The sequence below is a fragment of the Nicotiana tomentosiformis genome, chromosome 8 (genome assembly GCF_000390325.3).
Source record: "Nicotiana tomentosiformis chromosome 8, ASM39032v3, whole genome shotgun sequence".
Lineage (NCBI taxonomy): Eukaryota > Viridiplantae > Streptophyta > Magnoliopsida > Solanales > Solanaceae > Nicotiana > Nicotiana tomentosiformis.
Genome location: NC_090819.1, coordinates 120,541,502 through 120,559,622, shown reverse-complemented (window position 1 = coordinate 120,559,622; position 18,121 = coordinate 120,541,502).

The window sequence follows — 18,121 nt, the reverse complement described above, 5'->3', positions numbered from 1 at the left end:
ATTATTATTTATATGTTAGTTTAGTATTGTATATGTTAGTTTTATTAATTTATATGTTAGTTTTATTATTTTATATGTTAGTTTTATTATTATATATTTTTGTTTATGACTCACTTATTTTTGACTATAATAAAATTAAATAATTAATTTTTATAACTATACAAGATTTAATTATTAAATATTTATATAACAATACTTAGTCCGAAAAATATTATTGTTTTCTCATGTCATTTTCTTACGATCGTTGACAAGAATTGGACAGAGTTTGTGTTTGAACTATCAACCTTTTTGACGTATATTTATGTATAAGAGATACTTAAATGATGAATTTCAATAACTATAAGGATACTACGCTAAAGGACACTACATTTTACTACGCCAAAAGGGCAATACATTAGAAATACAAGCACTACATTAGGCCACAAGATACCACTAGAGGGAACTAAAGTAATAATTTATATATTTTACTAGTCTTTAAGAAAATAAATAATCTAAACCGGATAAAAATAAAAAATAAATTTAATCACAAAACATTCACGAAAATACATATACCACAGTAAAAAGTAACTAATTAATATTTTTTAACAACTAATAATAATTTTTCTATTTTTACTAATTTTTTTAGCACACTAATACTATACTCCGGATAAAAATAACAAATTAGTTAAATCGCAAAACAATCACAAAACAACATAGAACACATTAAAAACAACTAATATGCATTTTTTAATACGAGTTTTAACAAAAACTAAGTCGGAATACCTCGATTTTAAGTTTTTGAAAAATTGAAGATTTGGTGATTTGGAGCCGAAACAAGCAACCCACTCCGAGATAACGCCTTAGCTAGGACGTGGGATCGAGAATCTACTCTTTTTATCAGATCGGTGGGTTCTACTCGAGCTTTTTTGGATTAAAAATGGGGGGGACCGTTGTTTGTATTCTTTAATTGGGGGGGGAGGATACTGGTTTGGTGGGGAAGGGGACTGGACGCCCTTTTATGTGGGTATAACGTCCTTTATTAAGGCGCTATAGTATAGCGTCTTAATAAAGAGCGTTATACCTTCCCGCTCATTTCAGGTTAAAATATAACACCCTTTTAAAGAGCGCTATACCTTAACGGGCAAACGTCCGTTAAGGTATAGCGCCCTTTAAAAGGGCGTTATATATATTTTGGTCACTATGTTTTTTTTCCACACATTTTGGTTCTTTGAATCCAAAAGAACCACATTTTGGTTCCGGACTCGTTGGATCCTAGATCCCGTGGTCCCCTCCTATTTATCCCGGCCCAAATGGATCCAGCCAAAAAAAAAAAACAGAATAAAGACCAGTGAATTGCAATATTTATATTTATATAATTTAATTAATTATGAAGAGGTTGTCTGTAAATGTAAACATTATATAATTAACATCGTTTGCTTCTCATCATCCAAATGTATATAATTTATTTTTTATTCTAAAACTACTAAATACATAATTAAAAATATTATTTTATATAATATCAATAAAATATCAAAACAAATCTTATATGTTTGATTAAAAACTATTTGTTTGATGAAGCACATAAAGGGTGTCACTTGATACCCCTTTATTGGAAATTACATTGTATAGTTAGGCTAATATTTTTAATTTTATGTATATATATATATTATATGTTGAATTATTTTAACTTTTTTATGTGATTACGTTTTTGTATTTGACACTCCTTAATAAAATTTCTGCTCCGACACTAATTATTATGAGATAGTAGAGTTATAGTGCGTGGAGGTAGTCAGTATATACTATCTGTCGACTAGCCTATGCGTCCTTGTTAACAGTTTCAGAACAAGAAAATAATTTTTTTATTTAACTGGAACAATATATACGTAATAAATAAATTAAATTGCTGTCAAAACGATCTCTCAATTATGAAATTAGAGTAGGTAACCACCAAAGGATGTGGTGCAGGGATTGATCTTCCCTTAATCAGAGATCTCGAGTTCGCCTTAGATATGAAAAAATCTTTGATAAGAAGCGCTTTTACTCGAATGGGACCCTACGCGACACGAATCGGATATAGTTCCAATACGGATAATGAATACCGAATAGAAAACCAAAAAAATAAATTAGAGCATGTGCAGGTAGAACCTACAAGAATATCAGCATAGCCTCTTTGCAATTTTCTTTTTTTTTAAAAAGGAATTAATTGGACTCTTTTGGCCTTTTGACAAGATGTCTTGCTAACATTTAAGTAGCAGTACACCATACCTTTGACAGTATATTCCAAAAGAATCCACGTGCTAAAAGCCAACTAAATTTAAGTTAAATTTATAAATTATGCGGATACACGATTGTCGTAATTCGACCAACACCAATGGCGGCTATCATTACTACGTTGTTTCACATGCTTTATGCAAACTTTGTTGACGGTATAAATATCTTTGCACCGTCAATTAACAGAATCGATATACCAATATTAAATAAAGTTCGAACAATACATAAAAATTAATAGAATTTAAAGCTCTACTTATTTTAAAGTATATAGCGACAGCCCTCTGCATGTCAAGAAATTTCTAAGTTAATTCGAAGAATGGGGCCGTTGAAAGAGAGTTTCTAACTTCTAACTTCTAAGAAAGCAAATGAATAAAGGAACAGCGTTCTCTTGGGGTGATAGACTTTTTGGCCTCATATTATAGATTATCTATTTGTTTCTTCCTTTTACTTTATGGTTGCATATGGAATGGGGAAAATCGATATGGGATTCTAGAACAACAACAGTATAATCTACTAGTGGGGTCGGGTATGGGGAGGGTAGTGTGTACGCAGACCTTACCCTACCCTGAGGTAGAGAGGCTATTTCCGATAGACCCTCGGCTCCCTCCCTCCAAGAGTGTGACATAATCCTTCAACATCCCCTTCCAAGTTAAAGGGGCTTAGCAACCCCAACCTGAATAAAATGTTAGATCTTGATTTCAATGATGAAAATAACATATCTTTGTTTGCAGGATCATTCAAGACGCAAAGGAGGATGCGAGCAAGTTTGTCAATGATGCACGAAAGAAGACAAGAAAGGAAGGTGTAAAAGAGTGGAAGAATGCAAAGATCTGTCAACAGAAACAATGAAGGAAGGTCCAAGAATAAAGAGATTTGTAAAAGATACGACAAGCCGGATGACGGAGTATAAAGAAGGAAGGGCCAAGATTTGAGGATGTCACGACCCAAAATTCTAACTTGTCGTGATGACGCCTATCTTGATACTAGGCAAGCCGACAACCTCAATAAACCATGATTTCTTTTAAGTTTAAAAATATAATATTTAAATATAATACAAAATCCCACAAATACTGATACGAACACTCGCCAAAGCCTGGTGTCACTGAGTACATGAGCATCTAATATGAATACAAGTTTGGAAAAATACGGTCTATTATAATCTAAGACCAAATACAGTAAACAAGGAGATAGGGAAAGGAGAGACAAGGTCTGCGAAACACGGAAGCTACCTCTGAATCTCCAGAAAATTAACTGTGTGAGAAAATCAATACCCGCTATGTCCAGAAATACCTAGATCTGCACACGAAGTGCATGGTGTAGTATGAGTACAACCAACTCAGCAAGTAACAACAATAACTAAGGAACTGAAGATAGTGACAAGCTACACAGTTATAGTTCATTTTCAGTAATTCCAGCAAAGAATAGACATGCTTTCAAATCCAGCAGTTTAAGTCAAATTAATTTTATACAGTTCAAGTTCATGTAATTCGGATATAAAATCTTTCAAAGAATTTTACAACAATGACAGATAACAACTAAGTGTAACAACAAATGAAAAGCAAGTACAGCCTCTCAGGGCAACAGTCACTCCACTCGTCACAACAACTCAACCACTCGGCTCTCAGCCCTCAACACTCACACTCAATGGGTACCCACGCTCATTGGGGGTGTACAGACTCCGGAGGGGCTCCTACAGCCCAAGCGCCATAATCCGCACGGACAACTCACGTGCTGCATGGATAACTCACCTGCTATAATATCCTGCACGAACAACTCACGTGCCATAGTATCCTTACCTCACCGACAGACCCTCGGCCTTACTCAGTCCTCAACCTCTCTAGTCTCTCGGGCTCTCGTAAATCACAAGGATCAGCCCAAACAAAGGTAACATAGTGTATCGACAAATATCAAGAAAGACTGAGGTGTGATATGCAAGTAAAATCATGACCGAGTACAAGACAACACTTAGCAAATAATTCAACATGTACGTGACCTCTGTGGGTCCCAACAATACTATCACATAACCTAAGCATGATTTCTAACATGATTTATAGTCAAATTTCTTCAACACATAGAGAGCATATAGCTAATAACAAGTTATTCAACTTTATAGTTTTACGGGACGGACCAAGTCACAATCGCCTCGGTGCACGCCCACACGCCCGTCACCTCCAAAATAATTACATGGCACAAAAATCCGGAGTTTTATACCTTCAGGACCAGATTTATAACTGTTACTTATCTCAAATCGTAAAATTCTTATTCCGCTAAGCCTTTGCCTCGCGAATTGACCTCCAAACACCTTGAATCTAGCCACAAATAATTTGATTCAGTCAAAAATATTTATTGGAATTAATTTCATAAGAAAATGCTAATATTTCATAAAAATCCAAAATTTATCTCAAAAATCGCATGTGGGGCTCACGTCTCCGAATCCGACGAAACTTACAAAATCAGACAACCCATCCAATTACAAGTTCAACCATACTAATTTCACTCAAATCCGACTCCGAATCGACACCGAAATCGCAACAATTCGTTAATATGAGATTTCTAAAATTTTCCTAAATATCAATCTCAAAACACTAATTAAATGGTGAAAACAATAATATATTCGTGTATATTGACCAAATCCGAGTTAGAATCACTTACCCCAATGTTTTTCCTTGAAAATCTCTCAAAAATCGCCTCTCCTCAAGCTCCAATTTGTCAAAAATGGCAAATGGGACGAAGTCCCCTGCGTTATAATTCTGCCTAGGCAGCCCTCGGTCTTGCCTCGATCTTGGCCTTCGATCATGGCCCTCGATCCTGGGCCTCAATTCTGACCCTCGATCATGGCCCTCGATCCTGGCCCTCGACCGTGGCATTCGATTATGGCTTTGATCATGGCCCTCGACCTTAGCCTTCGATCATGGCCCTCGATTTCTAGCTCGATTTCTGGGCCCGAGTTCTGGGCTCGATTTCTGGGCTCGAGTTTTGGGCTTGATTTCTGGGCTCGATTTCTAGCAGAAGGAATTTCCAGTAGAAGGAAATTGCAGCATGTGTTTTAGTCCAACTTTTCCGAAACTCACCCGAGGCTCTCGGGACCTCAACCAAATACACCAACAAGTCCTAAAACATTATACGAACTTAGTCGGGTCTTCAAATCACATCCAACAACACTAAAAACACTAATCACACATAGATTTAAGCCTAATGAACTTTGTAACTTCCAATTTCTACAAACGACACCGGAACCTATCAAATCATGTCCGATTGACCTCAAATTATGCGCACAAGTCATAGATGACATATCGGAGGTATTCAAATTTTCAGAATCGGATTCCGACCCTTGTATCAAAAAGTCAACCCCCCGGTCAAACTTCCCAAAAATTTAACTTTCGCCATTTCGAGCATAATTCCTCTACCGACCTCCAAAAAACTATCCGGACACGCTACTACCTCGAAAATTACCATACGGAGCTATTGAAATCATCAAAATTCAAATACGAAGTCGTTTATACATAAGTCCACATCCAGTCAACTTTTCTAACTTAAATTTTTAATTATGAGACTAAGTGTCTCGTTTCACACCGAATTCCTTCCGGACCCGAACCAACTAACTTGGTAAGTCATAAAACAATTGTAAAGTATAAATGGAGCAGTAAATGGGGGAATGGGTTATAATACTCAAAATGACCGGCCGGATCGTTACATTTTCCCCCTCTTAAACAAGCGTTTGTCCTCGAACGGGTTTAGAACCATATCTATAGTCTCAAATAGGTATGGATATTTGTTTCACATCTCCTGCTCAATATCCCAAGTAACTTCTCCGATTGGCTGGCCTCTCCACTGTACCTTCACTGATGTTATGTTCTTTGACCTCAGCTTTCGAACCTGCCAGTCTATAATAGCCACTGGCTCCACATCATAAGTCAAATTACCGTCTAGCTGTACTGTACTGAAATTCAGAATATAAGACGGATCCCCGACATACTTTTGGAGCATGGATACATGGAACATTAGATGAACACCTGATAGACTAGGTGGAAAGGCAAGTTCATAAGCCACATCTCTAATTTTCTTAAGTATCTCAAAAGGCCCAATATACCGAGGGCTCAACTTGCCCTTCTTCCCGAACCTCAGCATACCCTTCATGGGTTAAATCTTGAGCAGAACCTTCTCCCCAACCATGTAAACAACATCGCGAACCTTCCTATCGACATAACTCTTATGTCTAGACTGTGCCGTGCGAAGCCGTTCCTGAATAACTTTGACCTTCTCTAAAGCATCCTAAACCAAGTCAGTACCCAATAGTTTAGCCTCACCCGGCTCAAACTAACCCACCGGAGACCGGCACCGTCTCCCATACAAAGCCTCATACGGATCCATCTGAATGCTTGACTGGTAGCTATTATTATAAGCAAACTCCGCGAGTGGAAAAAATTGATCCCAAGAACCCCCAAAATCAATGACACAAGCCCGTAGCATATCCTCCAATATTTGAATAGTGCGCTCGTATTGTCCGTCCGTCTGCGGGTGAAATATTGTACTCAACTAAACCTGTGTGCCCAATTCTCGATACACTGCTCTCCAAAACTGTGATGTAAACTGCGTGTCCCGATCTGAAATGATGGAATCTGGCACACCGTGTAGGCGAACAATCTCGTGAATATACATCCCAGCCAATCGATCCGAAGAATAATTAGTACCAACTAGAATAAAATACGTAGATTTGGTCAACTGATCCACAATCACCCAAACAGCATCAAACTTCCTCAAGGTCCATGGAAGCCCAACTACGAAATCCATGGTAATACGCTCCCATTTCCACTCCGAAATTTCAAGTCCTTGAAGCAATCCTCCCGGTATCTAATGTTCAAACTTCAAGTGTTGAAAATTTAAACACCGAGCTACAAACCCAACTATATCTTTCTTCATTCGCTTCCACCAATAATGCTGCCTCAAATCCTGATACATCTTCGCGGCACCTGGATGAATGGAGCACTGCGAACTGTGAGCTTCCTGGAGAATCAACTCACATAAACCATCTACATTAGGCACACATAGCCTACCCAACATCTGTAACACACCGTCATCTCCAATAGTGACTTCCTTGGCATCACCGTGTTGAACTGTGTCCTTAAGGATAAACAGATGTGGATCATCATACTGGCGCTCTCTGATGCGATCATATAAAGAAGACTGAGAAATCACACAAGCCAAACTCGACTCGGCTCAGAAACATCCAATCTAACAAACTTATTGGCCAAGGCCTAAACATCCAAGGCTAAAGGCCTCTTTGTTACCGGTAAGTATGCTAAGCTGCCCAAAATCTCTGCCTTACGACTCAAGGCATCGACCACTACATTGACCTTTCCGGTATGATAGAGAATGGTGATATCATAATCCTTAAGCAACTCTAACCACCTACGCTATCACAAATTAAGAACTTTCTGTTTGAACAGATGTTGTAGACTACGATGAACGGTGTATACCTCACACTGGACACTGTACAAGTAATGCTGCCAAATTTTCAAGGCATGAACAATAACTGCTAAATCAAGATTGTGGACTAGATAATTCTTCTCATGTACCTTTAACTGTCTGGACGCATAGGCAATCACCGTACCGTCTTGCAACAACACTGCGCCGAGACTAATACGCGACGCGTCACAATACACAGTATAAGACTCTGAACCTGCAGGAAACACAATACAAAGTTATTTTGAGCTTCTGAAAGCTCTCTTCACATTCATCCGACCACCTGAACGGAGCACCTTTCTAGGTCAATTTTGTCATAGGCGATGCAATACACGACGAAGCGACGATAATAACCGGTCAAGTCGAAAAAACTCCGAATATCAGTAACTGAAGATGGCCTAGGCCAACTTTGAACTGCCTCTATTTTCTTCGGATCCACCTTAATTCCTTCACTGGACACTATATGTCCCGAGAATTCCACTGAACTAAGCCAGAACTCATACTTATAGAATTTGGCATAAAGTCTCTCCTCTCTCAATATTTGTAATATAATACCCAAGTGTTGTGCATGCTCCTCCTAGCTACATGAGTACACCAGAATATCATCAATAAATACTACGACAAATAAATCAAGATATGGCTGGAATACACTATTCATCAAATGGATAAATGTTGTTGGGGCATTGGTTAACCCAAAAGACATCACTAGAAATTCATAGTGACCATAACGAGTTCTAAATGTCGTCTTTAGAATATCCGAATCCCGAATTTTCAACTGGTGATACCTAGATCTCAAATCAATTTTGGAGAACACCCTCGCTTCCTGAAGTTGGTCAAATAAGTCATCAATACGTGACAAGGGATATTTATTCTTGATTGTAACTTTGTTCAACTGCCTATAATCTATGCACATCCGCATAGTACCATCTTTCTTTTTCACAAACAGAATCGGTGCACCACAAGGTGACACATTATGCCTAATAAACCCCTTTTCAAGGAGTTCCTAAAGTTGCTCTTTCAATTCTTTTAACTCAGCTGGTGCCATATGATACGCAGGAATAGAAATTGGCTGAGTGCCCTGCACCATGTCAATACCGAAATCAATATCCCGGTCGGGTGGCATACCCGGCAGGTCTACAGGAAATACATCCGAAAAAGTCTCGTACGACCGGTACTGAATCAATAATAGGAGTATCTGCATCAACATCTCTCACAAAGGCCAAATATGACAAACATCCCTTTCCAACCATACGTTGGGCCTTCAAATAAGAAATTACCCGCTAGGAACAAAATCTAGAGAACCTCTCCATTTAACCTTTGGCAACTACGACATCGTCAACGTCACGATTTTTGCATGACAGTCCAAAATAGCATGACATGGAGACAACCAATCCATACCAAGGATTGCATCGAAATCAACCATACCGAGTAATAAGAGATCAACCCTAGTCTCCAATTCCCCAATAGTTACCACACACGACCGATACACACGGTCCACAGTAATAATATCACCCCACTGGTATAGATACACAAACATGTGAAACTAAGGACTCATAAGGCATATCCAGATAATGAGAAAAATACGATGATACATATGAATAAGTAGAACCAGGGTCAAATAATATAAAAGCCTCCATGTGGGACACTGAAAAAATACCTGTGATCACTGCATCTAAGGCAACAACATATGGCCTGGCAGGAAAAGCATAGAATTAGGCCTGACTGCCACCTGATCGGCCTCTCCCTCTTGGGCGACCCCTAATTTCCTAACCCCCACCCCGAGCTGGCTGAGCGGGTGGTATAACTGCTGATGCTGGTGCCGTTAGTCGATAACTCTACTGTAGAGCCCCACTCAACATCCTAGGGAAATATCTCTTGAAATGACCCAATTCTCCGCACTCGAAACAACCCTCTTCTCTAACGGAACTGCTGCTCCTGATAACCAGAAGAATTACCTATAGAAGCCTGAGTGGACGAGGCATGATGAGAACTCTACGCTGGTAGTGCACTGAATGAAGACTAGCCTGAGTGAGCACTGTAAGAACCGTGGATAGCTGATGCACCACGATGAGCTGGGCGAGTCGCCTGAGCGTGTCTGAAAGAACGACCCCTACCACGGTAAACCTGCCCCCCTGAAGGAACACCACTGAAATCACCTGAACCACGAGGCATCTTAGCCTCCCTCTCAACTCTCTCATAGATGCGAACTATATCAATCTGACGAGCAATGTCGACAACCTCATCGAAAGTAGCACCAGACACTCTCTCTCTATTCATGAGTAATCGTAGCTAAAACGTGAGGCCATTTATGAACCTCTTCATCCTTTCCTTGTCTGTGGGAATCAACCAGATAGCATGACGGGCCAACTCTAAAGATCTCATCTCGTACTGCGTCACGGACATATCACCCTGACGAAGCTGGTCGAAATGCCTGCACAGCTCCTCTCTGCAAGACTGAGGCACGAACCTCTATAGTAATAGACCGGAGAATTGCTGTCAGGTAAGGGGTGTTGCGCCGACCGGCCTACACCTCTCGTAAGCCTCCCACCATCTAAAGGCAGCCCCAAAAAACTAAAAAGTAGTGAACGGGACCTCACTGGTCTCCAGAATATCCGATATCTGAAGCATCCATTGACACTTATCCAGAAAACCCTGAGCATCCTCCGAATCAGCACCGCTAAATGGTGGAGGTAGAAGCCTCTCAAATCTCTCAAGTCTCCTCTGCTCATCATCTGCCATAACAAGAACTACTATGGCCTGAGCAGCTACAACCGGTTGGGCTGGTAGTGCCCCCAATATATGAAGTCCTTGTACTACTTGGTCTGGAGTACGGATAACAAGGGTATGAGTACCTCCACCGGCCTGAGAGGTGGCAGGTGCGGCCTGAGCCAAAATCACCTAAGCAAGACCAGTGCAAACTGTCAATATCTGGGCCAAAGTCTCCTGAAGGCCTGGAATCTCAATGGGCACAGCTGGTGCCTAAGCTGGTCCCGTTGGCTCAGTTATATCTGGAATCTGCTCCTGAGCTGGAGCAACTGATGGTACTACAGATGCTGGTCCAACTGTGGTACGAGCTACACCTCAACCTCTACTTCAGCCTCTACCACGACCCCGACCTCTCGCGGCCCTAACTGGTGGCTGACCATCCGATCTGGTAGTATGTTTCCTCACCATCTGTGAGAGAATAGAATAAAAAAATTTAGTTTCCGGAATCAATAAATTCGCACGACAGAATACAAGAAAGTGAAGTTTTCCTAAGGGTTTTGCAGCCTCTCGAAGATAAATATAGATCTCTCTGTACCGATCCGCAAGACTCTACTAAACATGCTCATGACTCGTGAGACCTATGTAACCTAGGGCTCTGATACCAACTTGTCACGACCCAAAATTCTAACATGTCGTGATGGCGCCTATCTCGATACTAGGCAAGCTGAGAACCTCAATAAACCACGATTTCATTTAAGTTTGAAAACATAATACTTAAATACAATACAAAATCCAACAAATACTGATACGAACACTCCCCAAAACCTGGTGTCACTGAGTACATGAGCATCTAATATGAATATAAGTATGGAAAAATATGGTCTATAATATTCTAAGACCAAATACAATAAACAAGGAGATATGGAAAGGAGAGACAAGGTCTGCGAAACACGGCTGCTACCTCTGAATCTCCGAAAAATCAACTGTGTGAGAAAATCAACACCGGCTATGTCCAGAAACCCCTAGACCTGCACTCGTAGTGCAGGGTGTAGTATGAGTACAACCAACTCAACAAGTAACAATAATAACTAAGGAACTGAAGATAATGACGAGCTACACAGTTATAATTCACTTTCAGTAATTCCAGCAAAGCATAGACATGCTTTCAAATCCAACAGTTTAAGTCAAATCAGTTTTATACAGTTCAAATTCATGTAATCTGGATATAAAATCTTTCAGCGAATTTCACAACAATGACAGATAACAACTAAGTGCAACAACAAATGAAAATCAAGTACAACCTCTCAGGGTAACAATCACTCCACTCGTCACAACAACTCAACCACTCGGCTCTCAGCTCTCAACACTCACATTCAATGGATACACACTCTCACTGGGGGTGTACAGACTCCGGAGGGGCTCCTACAGCTTAAGCGCTATAATCCGCATGGACAACTCACGTGCTATAATATCCTGCACGGACAACTCACGTGCCATAGTATTCTTACCTCACCAACAGGCCCTCGGCCTTACTCAGTCCTCAACCTCTCTAGTCTCTCGGGCTCTCGTAAATCACAAAGATCAGCCCAAACAAAGATAACATAGTGTATCAACAAATATCAATAAAGAGTGAGGTATGATATGCAAGTAAAATCATGATTGAGTACAAGACAATAATTAGCAAATAATTCAACAAGTACATGACCTCTGTGGGTCCCAACAATACTATCACATAATCTAAGCATGATTTCTAACATGATTTATAGTCAAATTTCTTTAACACATAGAGAGCATATAGCTAATAACAAGTTATTAAACTTTACAGTTTTATGGGACGAACCAAGTCACAATCGCCTCGGTGCACGCCCATACACCCGTCACCTAGGATGTGCGTCACCTCCAAAATAATCACATGGCACAAAAATCCGGGGTTTTATACCCTCAAGACCAGATTTATAACTGTTACTTACCTCTAACCATGAAATTCTTATTCTGCTAAGCCTTTGCCTCATGAATTGGCCTCCAAACACCTTGAATCTAGCCACAAATAATTCGATTCAGTCAATAAAATTTATTGAAATTAATTCCATAAGAAAATGCTAATTTTTCATAAAAATCCAAAATTTAGCTCATAAATCGCTCGTGGGGCCACGTCTTGGAATCCGACGGAACTCACTAAATCTGACAACCCATCCAATTACAAGTTTAACCATACTAATTTCACTCAAATCCGGCTCCGAATCGACATCGAATTCTCAAATATTCGATAATATAAGATTTCTAAAATTTTCCCAAATATCAATCTCAAAACACTAATTAAATGGTGAAAACAATGATATATTCGTATATATTGACTAAATCCGAGTTAGAATTACTTACCTCAATGTTTTTCCTTGAAATTCTCTCAAAAATCGCCTTACCTCAAGCTTCAATTTGAAAAAATGGTGAATGGGATGAAGTCCCCTGCTTTATAATTTTGCCCAGGCAGCCCTCGGTCTTGCCTCTATATTGGCCTTCGATCATGGCCCTCGATCCCGGGCCTCGATTCTGACCGTCGATCCTGGCCCTCGATCTTGGCTTCGATCATGGCCCTCGATTTCTGGGCTCGATTTCTGGCAGAAGGAATTTCCAGCAAAAGGAAATTGCAGCAGTTGTTGTAGTCCAACTTTTGATCCGTTAATCATTCGAAACTCACCCGAGGCTCTCGGGACCTCAACCAAATACACCAACAAGTTTTAAAACATCATACAAACTTAGTCGAGTCTTCACATCACATCCAACAACAATTAAAACAGTAATCACACATAGATTCAAGCCTAATGAACTTTGAAACTTCCAATTTCTCCAAACGATGCCAGAACCGAACAAATCACGTCTGATTGACCTAAATTTTGAGCAAAATTCATAAATAACATAACAGAGGTATTTCAATTTTCATAATCGGATTCCGACCCCGATATCAAAAAGTTAACCCCCAGTCAAACTTCCCAAAAATTCAACTTTTGCCATTTCAAGCCTAATTCCTCTACCGACCTCCAAATAACTTTCTGGATACACTCCTAAGTTGACAATCACTGTACGGAGCTATTGAAATCATCAAAATTCAAATCCGGGGTCGTTTACACATAAGTCCACATCCAGTCAACTTTTCTAACTTAAAATTTTAATTATGAGACTAAGTGTTTCGTTTTACCCTGAATTCCTTCCGGACCCGAACCAACTAACCCGGTAAGTCATAAACTAACTGTAAAATATAGATTGAGTAGTAAATGGGGGAACAGGTTTATATTACTCAAAACGACCGGTCGGATTGTTACACAGGAGATCTAGATTGTTGAAATTGCGTCTGCTTAGATTACTGAAGATATGCGTTGCAATGAAAATCTATCAATAAATCAAGGAACAATCTAAGGACCACTCACACAAGGAGATTATCTTTCAAAAAGGAAAGACCTGAAATCAAGAACCAAACTAAGGAAGTTCTGCATTTATTCTTCGAATGAATCATAATAGATTTAACTCTAAGGATCAATTCCCTTGAGATCGCAAATCTCTCAATGATTTGCTGAAATCAATCAAGCCAAAGATCAAGTATATATTGCAGATTATCAAGGAAGAGTCGCATAGTTTGATCAAACCAACTTCATGCTCTTTGTTCAACTCTAAACAAGCATTGTAATCTAAGTGTAGTTTACTATGTAATCCGTAGAGAGAAAAACTTTGGTGAGGCATTGTATCATAATTATTACAAGTGTACTTAGAACCAAGAGTGAGTTGGTGTTCGGAGATAACATCAACACAATTGTACGAAGTTATTCAAGGAGCTTTGAAGAGAGAACACTCTTGCAACACAAAGGGAGTGGAGTAAGATTGACATTGAATCTGAACCAGTATAAAAATTTTAGGTGTCTTTAGTTCTTGCATTTTACTTCTGTCTTTAGTTTTATTCTGCTTTTACTTTTAGTTAACTATTTGGTAAACTAGTCAACTACTTAGGATATAAAAAAAGAAAAATTGACAATTCACCTCCTCTCCTCTTGTACTTTTGTTGGCCCAAGTGAAGTTTTGTTTTGAAGACTGACAAAGGAAGCTTAGGCATGAACTAGGTCCATCCCATGTGTACATAGACACGGGCAGATTCGAGCATGAGGGATGCACGTGAAGGAGATAAGCTTAACTTGTTATATCCGATAGCTCTTGATCAAAAAGATTGCATAATTAATAAGGAGAAGGATTCCTTACACAAAGAGAACATTATCCAAGATAAATGAGGAGTTAGAAGTTGAGGATAACTAGAACTCTTCCACCAAGGAAGAGTAGCATTAGAACTCTAGTTGTTTCTTAATCTACTAACTCTATATATTGCAGGATGTTCTCATTTTACAAGTACGCACAAAAGCAAAAGTTAAACGTGAGTTGAGAGTAAAATAGTAAGGCATTTTGCAAGCACTTCTTGTATGATTCAAGTGTGCGAACCTGAAGCTACTTGAACCATATAAAAGAACCAGTTCCGAGTGTCTGTCTTTAATTCTAGTTCAATTGTAGTAGGTGGTTTTCAAATTGTACCTTTCAGCTTTATCTAGAGGCAATTATATTAGATACTCTGAGTATTTAAGTTGGAGTTAAATTTAAGTTGTCACAACAGTTAGAGGTTGGTTTCCACAACGGGATTAGAGTTAATCCTTAGGCTTACAAAGAGTTTTGTAAATGTTGTTTTGGCTCAGTGATTTAGTGAAGTGTTGGGGAAAATCTTACTGAGTAGTAGCAGGGGCGAAGCTATGTGCAAGCAAGGGTGGTCAACTGACCACCCTTCGCTGAAAAATTATACTCCGTATAAGGTAAAATATTACTTGTTATTGATTAAAAATAGACTTTGAACACCCTTACATAGCCCACTGGCAAAGGTTTGAACACCCTTATTGAATTTCCTGGCTTCGCCACTGAGTAGTAGGTCGTAGTTTTTTCACCTTTTGAGCCGGGTGTTTTCCACCTAAAAATACTTGTGTTCTCTACTTTTTGCATTTATTATTTCAGCAACAGTAGGTTAAGGAACACTTAGAAGAACTAGGTCCTTCTATAATCAGTGCACGCAAAAATTGGACACCACACAAATCACCCCTCTCTTGTGTGGTATTGAATTATAAAATATCAATTGGAACCAAAGCAGGTTATCCTTGAAGAAGCTAACACCTTAGGAGAAGATAAAGATGAGTGCACCACCTGGAAACTGGGAAGGGCAATCCACTGCTAAGCCACCACTATTCAACGGCCAGTACTACTCTTGGTGGAAAAACAGGATAAGAGATCACATTATATGAGAGGACTATGAGCTATGAGACATTTTCACCAATGGTCCACTGACTACCCTAAAGAAAAATACTAAAGGAGTAGATGTGCCAAAGACAAGAGCTAGCTACACTGCTGAGGACTTGAAGAAATGGGGGAAGAACGCTAAAGCCAAGAAATGGCTTGTTTGTGGACTTGGTCCAGATGAGTACAGTATAATCCAAAGTTGTACAACTGCTAAGGAAATCTGGGACACTTTGCAAGTAGCGCATGAAGGAACACCTCAGGTGAAGAGATCCAGAGAAACTCTACTGTATTCTCAATATGAGAACTTTACTATAAAGGAAGGAGAAACCATTCAAGAGATGTACACAAGGTTCACTACATTGACAAATGAACTAAAGTCTCTTGGAAGGATTATCCCTGAAGGAGATAGAGTCGAAAAGATTTTGACAAGGGTTCTACCTGTTACTTGGGAGGGCAAAATCAATGCCATTCAGGAATCAAAGAACATTGTCACCCTCCCACTTGATGAATTAATTGGAAATTTTACTGCCTATGAACTTAGGAGACAAATAATGAAAATGGATGTACCTAAGAAGGAAAGGAGCCTGGCACTCAGAATCACTGAAGGTTCTGATCTAGAAGATGATGAAAAGGCTATGATCACCAAGGACTTCAAGAAGAACCTGGGGAGAGGAAAGGGTCCTTTAAGAAGTGGAAGCTACAACAAGTCAAAGGTTCCTGAAAAGCAAACCAATGAAGGATGCTACAAGTGTGGAAAGACTAATCACCACATCAAGAATTGTCCTCAATGGGAAATTGAATGGAAGAAGGAAACATCTGAATGAAGGAACAGGAAGAAGGAACATGTTCAACCCAAGAAAAATAAAGGATCAACCAAGGCTATGGTCATTGCTTGGGGAGAAAGCTCAGATGAAAACTCATGTGATGATAATGGGGATGAACAAACACTTATGGCCATTGGAGAATCTGATAAGGAAACAGAGGTCCAAGTGAAGGGGAGAAACCAAATATGGTACATGGATAGTGGTTGCTCAAAGCACATGACAAGAAACAAGAACCAGTTCCTTTCACTTGAGGACCTTAAAAAAGGTAATGTCTCCTTTAGAAATGGGAAGAAATGTGAGATCATTGGGGTTGGAAAGATAGGTAAGTGTATCAAAATTGTGTGATAGAGGTAACATGGTAGCATTCACCTCTATCAAATGCTTTGTGATTAATCTTACCATTGACAAGATTGTTTTGCAGGAAAAAAGAGTAAACAACGTATATGTTATTGATCTGTTCACACTTTCAGAAAATGAACTCGCTTGCTTAAGTGTGTTGGATATTGATCCCCTCCTTTAGCACAAGAGACTTGGACATGCCAGTCTAAGTCAACTTAACAAATTAGTCTCCAAGGACCTGGTGATAGGGCTGCCTAACATTAAGTTCAAGGAAGATAAAGTTTGTGAGGCTTGTGCAAGGGGGAAGCAGGTAAGATCCTCTTTTAAAAGCAAGAAAGTGATAAGTACCACCATGACGATGGAACTAGTCCATATGGATATTTGTGGACCAATGAGAACATTAAGCAGATGTGGTAAGAGATATGTGATGGTGCTTGTTGGTGATTACTCTAGGTTTACTTGGACATTATTTTTAACATCTAAAGATGAAGCATTTGACATGTTCACTTTGTTTGTTAGAAAAACTCAGAAACAACTAGGTAATCAACTTGCGTCAATTAGGTCTAATCATGGTACTGAATTTGAGAATGCTAAATTTGCTGAATTTTGTGATGAGCATGACATAGATCATAATTTTTCTGCTCCTAGGACTCCACAATAAAATAGAGTAGTTGAAAGAAAGAATGGGACACTTGAAGATATGGCTAGGACTATGCTTCTTTCTAGTAAACTGCCCCATAGTGTCTGGGCAGAAGTTGCGAACACTGCATGCTATATCATAAATAAGTGCATGACTAGACCTATTGTAAAGAATACTCCCTATGAGTTACTTAAAGGGAGAAAGCCAAACATATCCCATCTTAGGGCATTTGGATGCAAGTGCTTTATGCACAATAATGGTAAAGACTCCCTAGGTAAGTTTGATCCCAAAAGTGACGAGGGAGTATTCTTGGGATATTCTTCACATCGTAAAGCTTATAAGATTTATATCAAAAGAACTATGTGTGTAGAAGAAAGTGTACATATGGTTTTTTATGAAACTAACATTCTTTCTGAGAGGCGGGAACATGATGATGAAGCAATTGGGCTGGTAAGAAACTCAAATGAAACCACAACCCAAACTGAAGCTGCACTTGAGGAAGGAACAGGTGATGGAACAGGTCCTTCCACCCAGGGCAACATGACAGAGGGAATACAACAAAGAGGAAGTGATCCTCAAACCTCGA